The sequence below is a fragment of the Mesoplodon densirostris genome, chromosome 10 (assembly GCF_025265405.1).
Source record: "Mesoplodon densirostris isolate mMesDen1 chromosome 10, mMesDen1 primary haplotype, whole genome shotgun sequence".
Lineage (NCBI taxonomy): Eukaryota > Metazoa > Chordata > Mammalia > Artiodactyla > Ziphiidae > Mesoplodon > Mesoplodon densirostris.
Genome location: NC_082670.1, coordinates 67,692,792 through 67,711,379, shown reverse-complemented (window position 1 = coordinate 67,711,379; position 18,588 = coordinate 67,692,792). Strand labels below are relative to the sequence as shown.

Here is an 18,588-nt window from a genome sequence, read left to right as displayed (position 1 = left end):
TGAAGATGCTGGGCCAGGGAGGGAAGAACATAACATACATAGACCTGCCTTTGTCAACTGGAGTGCTCTGACCAGAGTCCATGTTTAATGGACTGTCTTGAGCAGGTGATTACTATTCTAATTACTCTCTCTAATTAATTGGTGCACTTAATCCTGAATTCAATGGCAGCCAACATAAAACAGAGTTCCAGAAATTTCACGGCCTAATGTAGAATGGCAGCTCTCAAGCATGGCTGCACATCAGAATCATCTGAGGGGCTTTTCAAACTACTGATGCTAGGGTTGCACTGAAGACCAATTAAATCAGAATATCTGTGCATGGGGATTTCCCTGGTAGTGCAGTGGTTAAGAATCCGCCTGACAATGCAGGGGACACAGGTTCGATCCCTGGTCCTGGAAGATTCCCACATGCCACGGAACAACTAAGCCCATGTGCCATAACTACTGAGCTTGCACTCTACAGCCCACAAGCCACAACTACTGAGCTCGCATGCTGCAACTACTGAAGCCCGTGCGCCTACAGCCCGTGCTCCACAACAAGAGAAGCCACCGCAATGAGAAGCCCGTGCACCGCAACCAAGAGTAGCCCCCGCTCACCGCAACTAGAGAAAGCCTGCCCCCAGCAATGAAGACCCAAGGCAGCCAAAAATATATATATATATATATCTGTGGATGGGGCCTGGGCACCAGTATTTTGTCAAAGCTCCTCAGATGATTAACATGTAGACCCAAGGTTATGAAGCCCTGATATAGAGGAGGGAGCTATAAATGTTGGACTAAGTATATGAGATCTGTCCATATCATATGTCAGGGAACATGTAATTCCCTAGACATGTCCCCTGAAAGGGCCCTGAAGACACTCTCTTTGCCGAAGTATTGAGAATTACATTAATAAGAACGAATGGGAATGTTTGAAAGGCACTATTGTAGCTCTTATCTGTAGTTTGGGTGTGCTAGTGGGAGAGACTGCATTAAAATGGGTTCCCTGATATCAGCAGGGGGTGAAGGGATACAGAGGTGGTTGAGGCCAAGAGGTGGCCTAGCTTCCAGAAGGTGCTTCGGGATCACAGCAATCAGCAGAGAAGCTGGGGTAGCACTCAGCATAGTCTGACCACAGAGTTTTTTGGAGCAGCCAGGTGATCATGGGGTCCTTAGGACTAAAATAGGATGGCAGCTAACTGTGGTGCCACTTGACCTTATAACCCCAAACCTCTAAGTTTGGCCAACTGGAGCTTAACTTGAGCCGCCAGAGCAGTTCCCAGATCTGAGTTATTTAGAAGACCCAGAATTTCTGGATAATGTGATAATATCACAAGTATGTACATAACTTCTTATACCTAACCTGGGATAAACTGGCCTCTTCCGGTGGCACTGGATGGCTTAGTGAGAGGTACCAAGTCCCACTAATCCACTTGCCAGAAAATGTCCCTTCCTCCCCAGTTTGAAGAGGCTCTCCCCACCTTGCTTGAAGCCCTGTAATGGTATCACCTAAAGGAGTTACTTTGATGGGGAAATCAAAATTTCTCCAGGCTGCCCTTACTCCCTGACATTACCACTTTCCCAAACGGACCTGTGGCCATTTCCCAGGGTAACTATGTTCTGGGGACAGGGAAATCATCAGACCATTTGAGGAGCATTGGACCTCTGCTCTGAGGGACCCAGGACTACACTCTGGTACTAGTCCACCTCAGTCAGCCTCTGATATCTTGCACACTTATATCCTAGCACATAATGGCTCATTTCCCAGTTCAGCAAGAGGAAGAATCCCCACACTGACTCTTTGACCTTGGACTAAAGGCAATTATAGTAAGAAGGAGGGAGTCCCTAGAGCTTCTCTTGCATTCCAAAATTATAAACAGTAGGGACTCCCCCTCACCAAGATGATCTGGTACTGCCACTTCTGCTTCTCCACTTTGCCGGCAGCAAAGACCACTGCTGGGCATCTGATATGGTACCTACCTCAGGTACCCAGTGGCAGGTTGTTTATAATCCCTTCCACCTTGAAGCGGGCAATGGGTTGTCCTCAGGTAGTAAGGGTCCACTCTGGATTTGAATTTTCCTTCCATGGTCACCATGTTTCTTCCAGCAACATCATCAGTAGACTTACTGAATGCTTTACTCCATCATTGCTGTATCCCACACCACGTGCATCTCAGCAGGGAATTTATTTCAGAGTGAAAGAACTGAGGAAGTGAGATGAAAACTATGGCATTCCCTGGTCATATAGGAGGTTAGAATGTTTAAGAAAGACTCAGTAGTGTTTATACTTATACTTCTTTCTCAGCCACAGGGATTGCCCTGCATGTGGAAAATCAGATGTAATGCAAGATGAAAGATAAATGAATTGATGCTGTATTTGGCTTCTTCCCACCCTTGGGACAAATAGAAAATAATGTTTTGCTATGAGCAAGTGACTTACCTTCCAATGCTTGATCATTTTGGTTTTCCCAACAGGTGAGAAATTGTGCCTGGAGTAGGTACAGTTGGCGTCCCACTGAGCTCCTCTTTTCCTGGCCAGCGCACCCAGCCCCCAGCTGCTGCGGGTGTCAGTGACTAATGGATTCCCTTCTCCAGGGAATCATCCTTACCCGAAAAAGCCTGGGAGGTTCTGCCTTCCTGCAGAAGCAGCTGGCAGCCAGCGGTGACTGGTCTGCGTGTCCAAGGGCCAAAGGCCTCACCTCCAGGTGGAAAAACTCATGCCTCTGAGCTCCCTGTGGGGTTAGGCTGAGACTAGACTTCAGTTTGACCTACACGTTTGCCCAGCCTCCTCTCTGCCCTATCCTGATTCCCTCACTCCCTTACAGGTTTTACCTGGGAGTAGTCCCCCAGTAAACCCCTGTCTCAGGCTCTGTTTCTGGGGAACCCAACCAAAGACAGTGCCTCAGGGGTGGTCAAAGGAGGCAGACTCTGCGTGGAACGGGGCCAGCTCTGCCTGGCCAGCACTGTGGGCTTGTGGGAAGACTCTGGGAACTCCACTGGGCTGATAAGCCGACTGGGGGCCCAGAGGAAGCCCAGCGTAACCCTGTCCCCTGCCAGGCTCACTTGTGCACACCACTGCACGGCTCCAGAGGAGCAGGGTGAGCTCATTAAAAACCATCTGTGCTACCTTCCAGCACAGCAGGTATTTTTACTATATGGCAGCTACTGTAACCCTGGGCATCTTCAGTGAGCTCTATGACTCATTCATAAGATTAGCAAGATGTGCCAAAGGGCATCCTTATTATATTTAGCTGGGACTGTTTTTGAAAGACTTAAGGTTGGGAAGAAAAAAAATTAAGTTTCATGGTTGCAACTTGTGCTGTGTAACATACTGAACTGAAGACCAGGAGCTGCAGTGACCCGGCTGGGGTAGTCCTGTTCTCAAAGTGGCTCCACTGAGGAGACCGGCAGACACCAAGGGCGGGTGGGAGGGGAAGGCTGAGTAGCTCATTGTGGTCCCCAAGAGGCGTGGGGGGCAGGTAATGCTCCCAGTGTAATTGTGGGACAGTGGGGGCCGCAGGGGGAGCAGAAGGGGCTGGCATTTGGTGTCCAAAGACAATCATTCAGGTTCTGACTATGATCTTCACTAACTACAGGCAGACCCTGGAGATATTGTGGGTTGGATTCTAGACCACAGCAATAAAACGAATATCACAATAAAGCAGTCACAAGAATTTTTTGGTTTCCCAGTGCACAGGAAAGTTATGCTTACACTATACTGTAGTCTATTAAGTGTCCAATAGCATTGTCTAAAAGAACAATGTACATACCTTAACTAAAGAATACTTTATTGCTAAAAATTGTTAACCATCATCTGAGCCTTCAGCAAGCCATAGTAGTAACATAAAGACTACTGATCACAGATCACTATAACAAATATAATAACAGTGAAAAAGTTTGAAATGTTGTGACAATTACCAAAATGAGACAAAGAAACATGAAGTTAGCAAATGCCATTGGAAAAATGACACTGATAGGCTTGCTTGAGGCACAGTTGCCACGAATCTTCAATTTGTGAAAAAACACAATATCTGGGAAACGCAATAAAGCAAATTACAATAAAAGGAGATCTGCCTGTACATTTCCTTGAGCCAGTTACCTTCCTTCTTTCCACCTGCTTTTCCTTTCCTGTAAAACCCAGCTCACAAGATCTCTGCGAAGAGGCATGTGAGAGAATTTATAAACTGTGAAGTGCTGGGCAGAACAGCAGTTGTTAGGGAGAGACTAAGGGGACCCTCAGAGCCTCTGGTATTTCCTCTCCCTCCTGGGCAGGTAAGCTGCGCAAACTCCCACGATGCCCTGGGGGAGGAAGTATGTCAGAGCAAAACACTTTTCAGCCATAACTTCAACCACCATGTCACTTTGTTCTCACTAGTTCCTCTAGGGAAGGGTATTTTAGGGGTGTTTAATTGACGCTGCCTGTTTCGGTGTGGGCAGCTACATGCCCAGACAGGATGGGTTGGAGCTGATCTATATTTTGGTGGTGGAAAAGATTAATTCTGGGCCTGCTCGGCTGTCAGGATCCTCCTCTGTGACCACACAGTCATAGGTACACAACATCCCAGCACAGCATGGATGCCCATCCAGGTCTGCGGCAAAGGACAGAGGCTGGGCAGTGGCTGCAGTGTGCTTTGGTTTACATTTCTCTTCCCGAAGACGGCTGTTCAAGGAGAGATTTCTGCCTGTCTTACATATAGTCAGTAAAGGAAAATGTGTTTGCAGTTCTCAAGTCCTGTGAACCACCCCAGGGAAACAGACTTGAGCAACCCCTTCTTTTGGTGAGTTCTCAAAGAAAAGACCTTTGCTTCATTAGTAAGCACAAGTTCAGCCTCTTCTGGGTACCCAGCCTCGTGCTAGAAACGTGGGCAGGGTTTCAATAGATGGCAGCACTCCAGTTCGTGTTTACAAGCCACTAGGGCAAAGAGTACTGGACTTGGAGTTAAGGGACCCTGGCCAAGTTACCCTGTCTGTGTCTCCTCATCTTTAAAATGGGAGTTCAAAAGATTGCTTATAAGCATGAAATGAGAAAAGAGAACAGTTTATGACAATGTAACTGTGGAGTATTAGAGCTAGAAGAGACCTTTAACTGTGGTAGCTAGTTTCCCCCAAATGTCCCTCCCCCTCCACCAGTGAACCAAGCCTCTCAGTACTCACATCTCCCAGTATTCACTCCCTTAGGTCATAAGGAGCCTTGAGGTTTCCATGACTGGGTCTCTTGGGTAGTTTACTTTTAGGATTCTTGCCCTTAGGACCCAGCTCCCATGCTGTGTGAAGCCCCCAAGTCACAAGGAGAAGCCATGTGTAGGCGCTCTGCATGCTACAGCTGAGCTCTCAGCCAGCCTCCAGAATCAACTACCAGCCATGAGGGTAAGCCATCTTGATGGCCAACCCAGTCGAGCCTGTTGATGACTCCAGCCAACATCTGATGGCAACTGTTTGAGAGACCCCAAGTGGGAACTGCTCAGCTGAGTCCAAGTCAACCCACAAAATAGCAAGTGATAAGAAATTGTTGTTTAATCCACCAGATTTTAGAGCATTTTGTTATATAGCAGTAGAAAACTGGAAGGAAAATCTTCTATTTCAGTGGTTATTAAAATTTGGGGGACATGGGCTCCTTTGAGAATAATAATAGTACTCACTACATTCTAGGCCTTATGCCAAATGCTTTACTTAAATAAATAAGATTAAATAAGAATTCCATTGTTTAATCCTCATAATGAGCCTCTGCAGTGGGTACCTTTATTATAATCCCCATTTTACAGATGAGGAATCGGAGGCTTAGAGAGGTTGTCTGATGAAAGCTGAGGCCTCTTTCCCCAGAAAAAGGTCCTCATGCACCAACACCGATAACTGACATTTCTCTGTTTGAGAAGCCCCGATGAATCTAACTCGTGTACTTGACATTAGCCAATTGTGGGGTACAGAAGTGCAGTAATTGCTTAAGAGTACTGCCTTAGTTCACAGGAAGCCTTTCTCAAGTTGGCACAGAAAAGTCCGTATGAGCCAAAAGCTGGTTAGCTGCCCTAAGTAAACAGGCACCTCAGTCAAAACACGTCCTTTATACATGGCTGCTCCCCAAGCAGAGCATGTGTGGCTGTGTGTGTGTGTGTGTGTGTGTTTAAGGAATGAAACTATAAAAGTGCTGGAAGACAGTAATGTCTGTTACAGCTAACAGGAAGTTTGAGAGAATTATGGAAGATAGAAAACAGATGAGTCTGAGCTGATCTGGCAAAGTGAAATAGGATCAGAGAGGCTTTTTCCTCTAATTCCTAAGGAAATGACAAAAACACTAAGAAAAAATAAACAAACCAGAAAATTTTACCAGTAGGAGCCAGACAAAGGCATAACCTAATGAAATAAGAATTCAAGAAGTGGTGACAAAGGGGAAAAAAATAACTCAGAATATGGTGGAGTGCAGCCTACCTCCTACATGTAACTCTGGTGAGTCAACAGGATCCTGAGAATTCTACTTATAGACCTATTCTGGAGAGAATGTGACATTTTCTTTTCCTCTTCTATTTGGGTGGGGGGCTGGGTGGGAGAGTAAGAGTAGTGGAAACAGCCACTGAGAGGAGAAGGGAGGTACTTTCTCAGATGAAAGCAAGGGCTTTAGGACTCTGCAGTGAATTAGGAGAATACTCACCCCTACCCCACGCTCTCATGTTACAAAAAAGTAGACAGAACAAGAAATACTTGTAGGGAAATTTCTCACAGAATATATACTCTGTGTGGATATAGCAGTCCACATTCAAACTAGGAAAACATACCCCAATAAACAAAAGGAAAGAAAAGGACAAAGCATGCCAAAGATAAACGAAGAACATATTCTAAAAGAAAACAACTCAAAAAACAGAACATGAGTGCTTCTTCTTACGAATTCAACAGAACAAGAACTGAAAAGTGAGTTCATAAAATCAATAGACCACAGTTAAACCAGATCTTTCAGAATTAAGAAAACAAATAGAGGACAAACACAATATCATAAAAGAATTAATAAAAATATTACAGGGACTTCCCTGGTGGCGCAGTGGTTAAGAATCCGCCTGCCAATGCAGGGGACACAGGTTTAAGCCCCGGTCCGGGAAGATACCACATGCTGCAGAGCAACTAAGGCCGTGCGCCACGACTACTGAGGCTGTGCTCTAGAGCCCGCGAGCAACAACTACTGAGCCCGTGTGCCACAACTACTGACGCCTGTTTACCTAGAGCCCGTGCTCCACAAGAGAAGCCACTGCAACGAGAAGCCCGTGCACCGCAATGAAGAGTAGCCCCCGCTTGCTGCAACTAGAGAAAGCCTGCGCGCAACAATGAAGACCCAACGCAGCCAAAAATAAATAAATAATTTTAAAAAAGATTTACAAACAGTAAGAAATAAAAGGCTCAAAATCAAATTGCTATCATAAAAGAACTTATAATCATGACAATGCAAAGGAAAAATACGAAGATATTAATGCAGTTAAAAAGAAGAGAATAGATATTATGAACAAAGATAAGTCAATGTAAAGAGAACAGAATGACTGAAGAAGAGTAGCAAACAATTTGAGCATCCTGAGATCTTCTAGCAACAAAATATCTTAACATGATATACACACACACAATCTCCTTTATAGCAATGAAATAGTCTGCAAAAAAGTAAAGCAAGGGAATCACCTGTGATTTAGAAAATCGGCAGGAATACCAGCCCTTGAAGGTAAATAAAAATCAAAAAGCACTTCCCAGCCTGAGGTCATCTTTAGAGAAAAGAGACCTAGAATTTCCTCACATAGAAGCTAACTGGGGTGAGGGGTGGCTGGGAAAGGAGAACAAGCCTTAGATGTGAGTAGTGATATAGACACAGAGCAGCAAAACCTGGCATCAATCCAGGACTCAGAGGGGGTTACACCCTGAGAAAGGGGGTGAAGTAGAAGAAATACTGCCTATCAGAGGCTGATTATAACAAACAGTGACTTAGGACCAATTCTGTTGGAGGAGAAAAAAAAAAGGCTTCCCCTGAGATATCAAGGCCACTGGCCAACACTCATATAGATTCATACACTGAAATATACCAAAAAATCCCAAGGTAAGAATTTAATTTAGAGGGACCCAGGTCTTTAGTGCCTAAAACTCCTGACAGAGGCAAGCAGGTACCTTCAACCCAGGCCTCATAAAACTCCTGCAGGCAAAGTTCCATCATATATGAGCTCACAATATAAAACCAGAAAATGCTGCAATAAACAAGCCACTGTGATGAGTAAGAGACAGCAAGGAAAAAATGTTACTCACAAAGATTAGGTATTAGAATTATCAAATTTAAAATATTATTTTAATATGATTATGTAAATAACAAAGAATTTAAAAGAAGCAAGAAACTATACAAATGAGCAGCAAATGTACTACAAAAGAACCAAAAAGACTTCTTCTAGAAATGAAGGCTATAATAAAAATTGAAATATCCATGAAAGAGTTGAAAAGCAAAAAAGAGCTGAAAAAAAGAATCAGTGAACTCAAATATAAATCTGAAGAAATTACACAGAATGCAGCTCAGAGAGGCAGAAATATGGAAAACTTTGATTAAGAAAATGACAAGATGGAGTGAGAAAGTTCAACATATATTCAATCAGGGTTAGAAAAGCAGATAACGGAGAGAATGGGGGAAGAGGCAATAGTCAAAGAAATAGTAGCTGAGAATTTTTGCAGAATTTGGTGAAGATGTGAATCCTCATATTTAGAAAGTTCCCCAAAATTCCTAAACGGGATAAACAATAAAAAAGGCCATAACCAGACATTGTAGTGAAAAGACAGAGCGCCAAAGACAAAGATAAGATCTTAAAAGAAGCCTGAAAGAAAAGATAGATTATCTACAAAAATATAAAAATCAGTATCTGACTTCTCAAATATAGAAGCCAGAAGATAGTGGAATCATGTCTTCAAAGTGCTGATAGAAATAACTGTCAACTAGATTTATAAACCCAACAAAACTATATTCCTGGAATGAGTGAAAACAGAGCACCATAGGGGCAGGGTCAGTAAATGATAGTGCAGCTGCTCAGAGAATTATGCCACCATTTAAAAAATAAAAAGAAGTTATGACAACTATTAGTATCCTAGAAAAATGCTTAGAATAGTGAGAAACAGGACCTGCACTTGTATGTTAAATAAGCCTACCTAGGACAACATAATAGAAGGAAATAACTTCAATGGTATTAGTGATGGTAATAGGAGAGTGGGATTTTGAGTTACTTTAAAACTTTTCTGAAATGGGATTATTATTTTCATAGAAAACTTGAATTTCCCCAGGCCTCGCCAAACTAGAGAAACAAGTTGAGATCACAGTAGCAAGAATGAGTTGCACTGGCTTTGACCTCTAACAGATTGGTGGACTAATACTGGCTGCTTGAAGAGCTACACTGTGATGTATTCTGAAGCCCCACTGAAGTTCAAGGGCACAGAATGCTGAAATCAATTCATCATGTCTGCCATGGGAGCAGAATCAGAAGCAACGGCATATGAGCTTTGTGTTTGTCATTCTAGACCTAAAGATTCCAATTTGCCTATGGCTTTTCTTTTAAAAACTGAGATATAATTAGCACACAGCAAGGTGCCATGATCTTAGGTGTTCAGCTTGATAGGTTTTGACAACTGCCTACATCCTTGGAACCACCACCGCAAGCAAGATATGGAACATTTTCATCATCCTGGAATGATCATTTTCATCATTCCCAATCTGATGGGCATTTGGGTTGTTTTCAGTTTGAGGCTATTTATAAATAAAGTTGCTTATGAACATTCATATACAAATCGTTTTGTGGACGTGTGTTTTCATTATCTTGGGTAAGAATAGTAAGAATGAAACTACGGAGTCAAAGGGTAGATGTGTATTTGTTTAACTTTACAAGAACTTGTCAAACAGGTTTCCAAAGTGGTTATACTATTTTGCATTCCTACGGGCAGTTGTTCCACATCCTCACCAAGAGATGGTGTCATTCTGAGGTTGGCCGTCCTAGCGGCACGAAATGGTTTTTCACCGTCGTTTCAGTTGTTATTTCCCTGATGACTAAAACATTGGAGACCTTTTACATATGCTTAGTGGACACTTGTATAGCTCTTTTGTTAGGTATTCCTGTGTGTTATTTATTGAGTATTAAAATGGTTTCATCCTTAAAAGGAAGTGTATGGGAAGCTCCTCTGTGGGCTGGGGTCTGGCTTCTCTATCAAGGTTATTTCGTTGTTGTCACTGCCACAGAATGCAGAAATTCCCATGACTGTCTGGCTGTCTTACCTCTGGTAACCAGGTGCTCTTTCCTCCTGTTTATCTAGCTCCTGAGCTCTCTGCCTTGGGACCTCTCTTACCCTGCCTTGAGATGCCCCAGTCTTGAATTCTGCTTGCCATCCAGCCACATGCCCTTGGTTGCCCTGGTTCAGAGTGTGGGCCTGTTGCTTGGCTACCATCTCACAGGCCCAGCTCTGGCTGGTCCAGCCCTGCCTCACCTCTTAGTTCCTCCTGCCTCAGAGCTGGGCATTTGGAAGTGTCTGCTCTGGGAAGTCTGGAGGTTCCATGGTATTGATTCTACACCCATTAGTAGCAGCTGTTAAGAGACAGGGTGATCTAGTTGTCTGGCTTTGGGGCTTGTTTTTCCCCTGAGTTAAGTACTTTGTGGGTACTTTTCTCCCAAATGGAAAAAAGAAAAAGAAAACTATTTGTCACTATTCTAAGTGGGAAAGAAAAACGCTGGCAACGAGAGTGGATGGAACTTCCATCTTCTCCTCTTCTCACAAAAGCCTCTTGTCTCCATAGCCCATTGCCACTGTTCCCAGCATCCTCCTTATGCATTATTTCTTTTTTTAAAATTAATTAATTTGTTTGTTTGTTTGTTTTTTGGCTGTGTTGGGTCTTCGGTGCTGCACGCAGGCTTTCTCTAGTTGCGACGAGTGGGAGCTACTCTTCGTTGTGGTGCATGGGCTTCTCATTGTCGTGGCTTCTCTTGTTGCGGAGCACAGGCTCTAGGCACGCGGGCTCAGTAGTTGTGGCTCACGGGCTCTAGAGCGCAGGCTCAGTAGTTGTGGCACACGGGCTTAGTTGCTCTGCGGCATGTGGGATCTTCCAGGGCAGGGCTCGAACCCGTGTCCCCTGCATTGGCAGGTGGATTCTTAAGCACTGTGCCAACAGGGTAGCCCTGCATTATTTCTTAATTAAGATCAATATTTTAGTTGTGGAGAAGTCTTAATCATGGGAATAAAACTTGCATCTCTCTGGCTGTGTCTTACCAATACAAATCAAAAGCACCATCTCCCACTGGGTGGTTCACAAGCAAATGAATAAAAATAAGTTAATAACCAGGACTTTTCCCTCCATGGACCCAGCTGCCTGGCATGTCCAGGCTGGAAAGACAGTGGACGCAGCTGGTAGCATATCAAGGACCAAAGCTGAGGGGGCTTGTTGCAAATTTTCTGTTTCCAGGCTGCACGAGAGTATTGGGTGGTGGTGTGACCTGCACTTAGACTCAGTTATGTCATGAACTGACCATGACTGGGCCTGGTTCTTACTCTCCCCCACCACGTTTTCACTTCTGTGAATGGGAACAACAATGCCTGCCTTGCCCATTAGTGCAGTCAACAAGTAAATATCCAGCCTTGTGCTGCATGCTAGGGAAAGCACTTGAACAGCATAGAGGCTGTCTCTGGCTTCATGGAGCTAGCATCCTGGTTGAGGAGTTGGACATTAGAATCAGCAAGTAAATAACGTGTGATGAGCTTTACAATGGGGAAGTACAGAGGGTTATGGGAGCCTGGAGGAAGGGCACTTAAAGCAGGTGCAGAGGGTCACAGGAGGTAGCATCTAAGTGGTCCCCAAAGGAGACTGGGAATTAATTGGACAAGGAGATATGAGAAGAGCATTCTGTACTGGGAAGAGCATGTATGGAGGAAGGACCTCAGTAAGAGAAAATGCAGAGTGTGTTAAGGAAAGTAAAAGACTTTCAGATGACTGGGCCCGGAAGGCATAGTGGGTAGAGAAAAAAAGAGAGCTGGAGAGAGCTGGGGCTTTAAGACAGCACAGAGCAGAGACGACTCCTGTTCCTACTATGTCTTGTTCAAATTCCTGACCCAAAGAATCCACGAGCATAATAATAAATGGTTGTTGTATGCCACGGAGTTTTGGCATAATTTGTTATGAAGCAATGGTAACAAAGTACACGTTATTTTAATGAAGTTCAGTGACATCAGAGCAATGGAAAAGTGATGCTTACAAAGCTTTGAATATCCCTCCTCTCATGTGTTCCAAGCATCCATATTGTTGTCCCAAACGGGTGTTACTCTTAAGCTTGGTGCAGACAAGAATTTTAATCTTAAGGCATGTTTCTTTCAGAGATATCAGGGAATCTGATTTAGGCCATAGCAACTCATTAAAGTCTCCTGCTCTCTACTCGCTAACACCTAAAACTCCTAATACTTTTTCACTCCTCTGCTCCAACAGAACTGTCATCCATGCTGTCTTTTCCCACCATCAATACATTTCCAGGCAACATGTTCCTTTTATGTTGTACAATCCTGCTACGCAAAGCAGCCTTAGGAGTTCTTATTACAACGTAATTGCCTTTCTTTTGATAATCAACCCGTATATTTTTTCTTTTAATATTTAAAGCTGGAGAAGGGGAAAAAGTGACCTAAGAAGAAACAAAATCTGAATAGTCCTATGTCTTTAAGACAACTGAATTTATAATTAAGAAAAAGAAAGTTCATTACAAGAACACTCCAGGCTCACTGGTGAATTCTATCAAAAATTTAAGGAAGAAATAATATGAACATCATATAACCTCTTTCAAAAAATAGAGGAGGAGGGATTTCATTTTATGAGGCTAGCTTATCTCTAATATCAAAACCTGACAAACACATTACAAAAGAAATACAGACCAATATCCCTTATGAACCTAGACACAAAAATCCTTAACAAAATATTAGTAAATCAAATTTAACAATGTTTAAGAGGATAATGTTTCATGATGAAGTGAGGTTTGTTCCAAGAATGCAAGACTTATTTTACCTTCAAAAAGTAATCAATGTATATATTAGTTTTCTATTGCTGCATAAAGAAATCACTCCCAAAATGCAGCATACTAAAGCAATGAACATTTATTATCTCACTGTTTCTGTGGGTGAGGAATCCTGGTGCTATTTAACTGGGTTTTCAGGTACAGGGTCTCTCATGAGGCTGTAGTCAAGGGGTCAGCCTGGATAGTCATCTCACCTGAAGACCTGACTGAGGGAAGATCTGCTTCATGATGACTCAAGTGGTTCTTGGCAAGATTCAGTTCCTTATGGGCTGTTGGGACTGAAGCCCTCACTTCTCTGGCTAATGGCCAAAGGCTTCCCTCTGTTCCATGCCATGTGGACCTCTCTCTCCAGAGGGTGGCTCACAACATGGCAGCTGGCTTTCCTCGGAGCAAGTGAGTGAGGGAAGTCACCCATGATGGAAGGCACAGTCTTTTTATAACCTAATCTCAAAAGTGACAAGCCACGACTTCTGCTGTATTACATTCATTGTAAGTGAGTCACTAAGTCCAGGTCATTCTCAAGTAGAGGGAATTACACAAAGGCATGAATACCAGAAGAAGGGGATTACTGGGGACCATGTTAGGGGCTGCAGACCACATTGTAGTTCAACCCATTAAAAAATCAGAATAAAGGACAGGAAATGTGATCCTTTAATTTATGAAGAAAAAGTGTTTAACAAAATTCAACATCCATTCATAATAAAAATTTTCAGCAAATGATTAATAGAAGACAACTTTCTCAACCTGATAAAAGACATCTGTATAAAACTTAAAGATAACATCATACTTCAATATGAAAAAGTGCTTTCCCCCTAAGAACAGGAATAAGGCAAGGATGTTCACTCTTAACACTTCTATTCACCATAGTCCTAGAGGTCATAGCAAGTTCAATAAAGCAAGAAAAATAAATAAAAAGTAGAAATATGGGACAGGAAGAAGTGAAACCATCTCTATTTGTAGACAATATGATCGTGTATATAGAAAATCCTAAGGAATCTTTTTAAAAATTACTAAAACTAATAGATGAGTTTAGCAAAGTCACAGAATACTAATAATATATAGAAAAATCAGTGTTATTTTTATACTGTCACAAACAATTAGAATATAAAAATTTTTAAGGTACCATTTATAATAGCATCAAAAAACATACAATATTTAGGATAAATTTAATGAAAGATGATGTGCAATACCTCTGCTAAAAAACTACCAAAAATGCAGAGCAAATTAAAGATTAATGGACTAAAGGAGAAAAGTAACCACATGACCATTTTAATAGAGGCAGAAAAAGTCATTTAACAAATCTCAACTCATATTTATGATCAAAAATCTATTTTAGAAAACTAAAAAAGGAACCCCTTAAATACAGCTGCCAAAAACATATATATTCAGTTATCTATGGCTGGATGACAAACTATCCCAAAACACAGTGGCTTAAAACCACAACAATTTCATGACTCTGTTGGTGCTGAATTTGGGCAGTGTTCAAAGCTGGGCCGTTTTTCTGCTCCATCCAGCATTGACTGAGGTCACTCACCTGCATTCCAACGGTAGGTGGGCTGGGTGGGAAGGCTTCATTCACCTCTGGCACCTCAGGTTCCTCCTCCTGGCCTCTCCCTCTCTGTGTGGCCTCTCATCAGCCAGTAATCTAGCCTGAGCTCCTTTATGGCACAGCACAGCCTCCCAAGGGCATAGCACCACTTCCAGCACATTCCATTGGTCAGAGCAAGTCACAGGCCAGCCCAGAATCACCTAGAGGGGAAAACAAACTCAGCTCTTGATGGAAGGACATGATGAACGGAGTGGCAAGAATTGATGGTGACCATCTTTCCAAGTTACCTACCACAATGAATGGATGAAAAGATGAACAAATAAATGAGTTATAACCTTCCTTCCGATTCTCATGCTGGTTAAAGAAATGAAGAAACTAAACCCCACACTCCTGATTCTTTTTAGCCTGTCTTTCTTTAAGCAGAGAATAAACTGGTGACAGATTTTTTATGTCTTTGCTGCTCTGTATAAATTCCAGTATGGCATTAGCTTCACATAAAATGGCTGACAACTTTTAGCATCTTCCTTTAGTGTCGTTTTAGTTCCTCCTGCCCCCTCTTGCCCTCTTCTCTCATTCAGTTTCTTATTATTCTCTTCTCCCAAATTCAAACCCAGACTAGAATCTCTCATTTTGGGGTGAGGAGGCTAGTTCCACTTTGCCCACCTTACAAGACCCAAAGAAATGAGACTCTAAGTAGTAAAATGTCACCAGTCTGGGGCAATTATTTTTCAGAACTGCGACCTTCCTACAGGGCCATTAAGTTTTATCCCCCTGGCACATCCATGTCCTCCATTTGGAAGGCAAGTTCTGGTCAAATCCAATTATTATGTGGATTGCTGGGCCTTCAGACTCAGTAGTTACTCTCTGGTTTGACTCGAATCCCCTGATCATCCTTTCATGGCTCTGTACCTAAAATATAGTCGAGCTTTTATGCTCTCCAATAAACCCAAAGGCCCATTCTGACTAACAAGTCAGGTGCACACAATACAAACTGTAACAAAGGGGAGTATGGGACCGCCTGGAGGGGTGGGATACGGAGAGTGGGAGGGAGGGAGACGCAAGAGGGAAGGGATGTGGGAACAGATGTATATGTATGACTGATTCACTTTGTTATAAAGCAGAAACTAATAATAAAAAAAAAGGGGGAGTATGGGAGAGCCAAGGACCTTTCTTTTATATATATTAAAAGAACACAGCCGGCCTTCCCTGGTGGCATAGTGGTTGAGAGTCCACCTGCCGATGCAGGGGACATGGGTTCATGCCCTGGTCCGGGAAGATCCCACATGCTGCGGAGCAGCTAGGCCCGTGAGCCATGGCCGCCGAGCCTGCACGTCCGGAGCCTGTGCTCCGCAATGGGAGAGGTCACAACAGTGAGAGGCCCGCGTACCACACACACAGAAAAAAGAACACAGCCTGTTCCAGGAAGCCAGTGACTCAAAATGATTGCAGAAACCAATGCAGGATTCCGTCCATGTATGGGATTTTTCTTCCTTAAAAGGTAGTGTATAAAAGGGAACAAATTAGCAATATTTCCTGGAATTTGGAGGCCAGACAATGCCTCAATGTTTCTTTATCATGGGCATTCTGGAGAAAGTCCCTCAGTGCTGGAGGGGAGGAAGAGAACACCCTGGGAGCCATGCTTGCCCACAGCATTTCAGCAGATGCTGGAGACTGGCAACACGGATTGTATATATTACTTTGAGGAGAATGTGTGTGTGTGTGTGTGTGTGTGCGCGCGCACGTGCACACCCTGGTGTCCATGGCTTTAATAATGACCTCATTCCTTTCTCTTTTAGAAAAGAGAAAAAACACATAATTTGAGAGCTCGAAGAGACATTTGAGACACACCACCTCATTAACAAATGAGTAAACAAAGGCCAGAGAAATAGAGTAAATCGCCTGAGGTCACACAGCTGATTGGAACCAGGGCAAGAACACAAGGCAGGTCTCCAGTCTTGTAGCTGGAGAGTTTGTGCATCGCTTAAATATAGGTGGACACTTACTAACACATCACTATGTACTTGGGTACAGGGAATTTGATCAAAATGAGCTTAAGTGTGCAGACTCTAGAACAATGCTATTCAATACAGTAGCCACCGCACATGTGGCTTCTGAGCACTTGAACTGTGGCTAGAAACACTGAGCAACCAAATTTTTAATTTTATTTAACTTTAATTAATTTAAATGTGAATGTAAAAACCACTACTTGATTCAATAACTGGGAAACTTTAAGTCTATTTGGAACAACTTGAGTATGTGTATCTATATAAATTTTATGAAATATAAAACAGAGATCAAGTATTTCTAGTGAAAATATGGTGACTGAATTGAGATGTACTCTAAGTATAAAAGATATATTGGATTTCAAAGACTTAGTATAAAAAATGTAAAATATATCATTAGTAATTTTTCTGTTGACATGTTGAAATAATCTTCTGGATACATTGGGTTAAATAAAATATATTAATTTCACCTACTTTTTACTTTTTAAATGTAGCTACTAAAAGATTAAAATTGCATATGTGGCTTGCATTATGTTTCTGTTGGACAATCTAGAGTCAGACTGTCCACACTGAAATCGCTGCTCCACTATATTCCCAGCTCTGTGGCCTTGGGAAGATTATTGGGTAGCTTTGAGAAGCAATTGTCTTCTCTGAAAAATGAAAGAGAGAAAGGCGTGAGGATATCTTTCCCCTTTCCTTTTCTGTTTCTGGCCCTCACTGTGTGATGACATGCTGATTGGGGCAATGGCAGCCACTTTTAAATGATGGGGAGAAACGTGGCCAATATACAAAGCACACAACAGCCACTCAAGAAGGGCTAGCTGAGCAAATGACATAAGTAAAATTTCCTGGCATGTGGTTGGGTTTAAGAATCCATCATTCCCTCTCTTGCTTCTTTGCCCCCACATCCTGAACACTCTTTCCCCGTGATCTCTCCTTGTCTGCTCCTGAAAAACACATTTAAGCAGATGTAATCTAGGGCAGAGACACATGTGTTATTTGCATACGATTTGCCAAATTTTGTGTGTAATTGGCTTCTGTCTACAGAATTTGATCTCTGGCTATTTGATTTTAATGCTGAAATTAAGATATACAGGAGGGTCATTCCCTCTGTCTCCCTCAATCCATCTTTCTACTCTTCCTTCCCAGCTGGCAGCATTGCCCTGGCAAGTGGGGTGTTGGAGGTCTCTAAGGGGTGAGGAGATGCTAGATGAGAAGGGCAATGGGACAGGAATGGGATGCTTTGCTTTTATCACACGAGGAGCAGCATGAGTGTAAAGGGTCCCGACCAGGCTAAGGGCAAGGGTATCCTTGTGATGTGGCTGGACTCTGCTGATCTGGGCCTGGAAGTCGGTCCTCCCAAAGCTTTGAGCTGGTGGGACTTTGGGGGTAAGAAGAGATCAGGGCTGAGGGAGGTGGGATGATATCCTACGGGAAAAACAAGAGCACATAATAGAGACTGGGAATCCAACAGGAATCAGGGCCAGAGGCCGGCAGGAGAAATGTGAATGCCCCAAGAATGCCCAGAGATGTTTCAGAGGCATCAGGGTGTCTATGATAAATAGGGCAGATTTCCAAGGTGATTTTAATAAAACTTAATAAAATCCAAAACGACGAGTTGATGCCTGTACATTTAAGGATTTGGGGAGGGGCAGACTGATCTGTTAGTTACAGCGGGTCTCCCAAACTGTGGATTCCGATCTAGCTGGTGATACCTTCCTCCTAAGCACGGCATCCCACCCATCACTCTCATCCATCCCCTCTGGGGACAGCTAGCCCCTCCCATCTACTTGTCCCCCTGGGTCTACCTAGCATCTTCCATCACCCTCATTCCCTCTGGGACCACCCAGGACCTCCCTTTCCCACCACAGTTGTCTCAGGCTGCATGATCACTGTCCAAGAGTCAGGCAGAGAATCTGGGACGGGGCATGGAGTTTGGACCTGCACATTTAGGCCCACACAGCACGCATGATCTCATGCACAGAAGGACACGGTTGCATTTTAGCAAGTCATACCCAGATAGCATGAT

At 43.2% G+C, this 18,588-nt stretch overlaps 1 protein-coding gene across 5 annotated transcripts in view; it reads right to left on the bottom strand.

Moving 5' to 3' along the window:
• LARS2 (leucyl-tRNA synthetase 2, mitochondrial) overlaps positions 1-18,588 on the bottom strand; it is a 248,413-nt gene that overhangs the window by 217,205 nt on the left and 12,620 nt on the right. For all 5 annotated transcript variants that reach the window (XM_060110202.1, XM_060110199.1, XM_060110204.1 and 2 more), the window contains exon 2: positions 14,542-14,756. The gene's annotated coding sequence lies outside the window, so the exon portion shown is untranslated. The remainder of the gene's footprint in view (positions 1-14,541; positions 14,757-18,588) is intronic.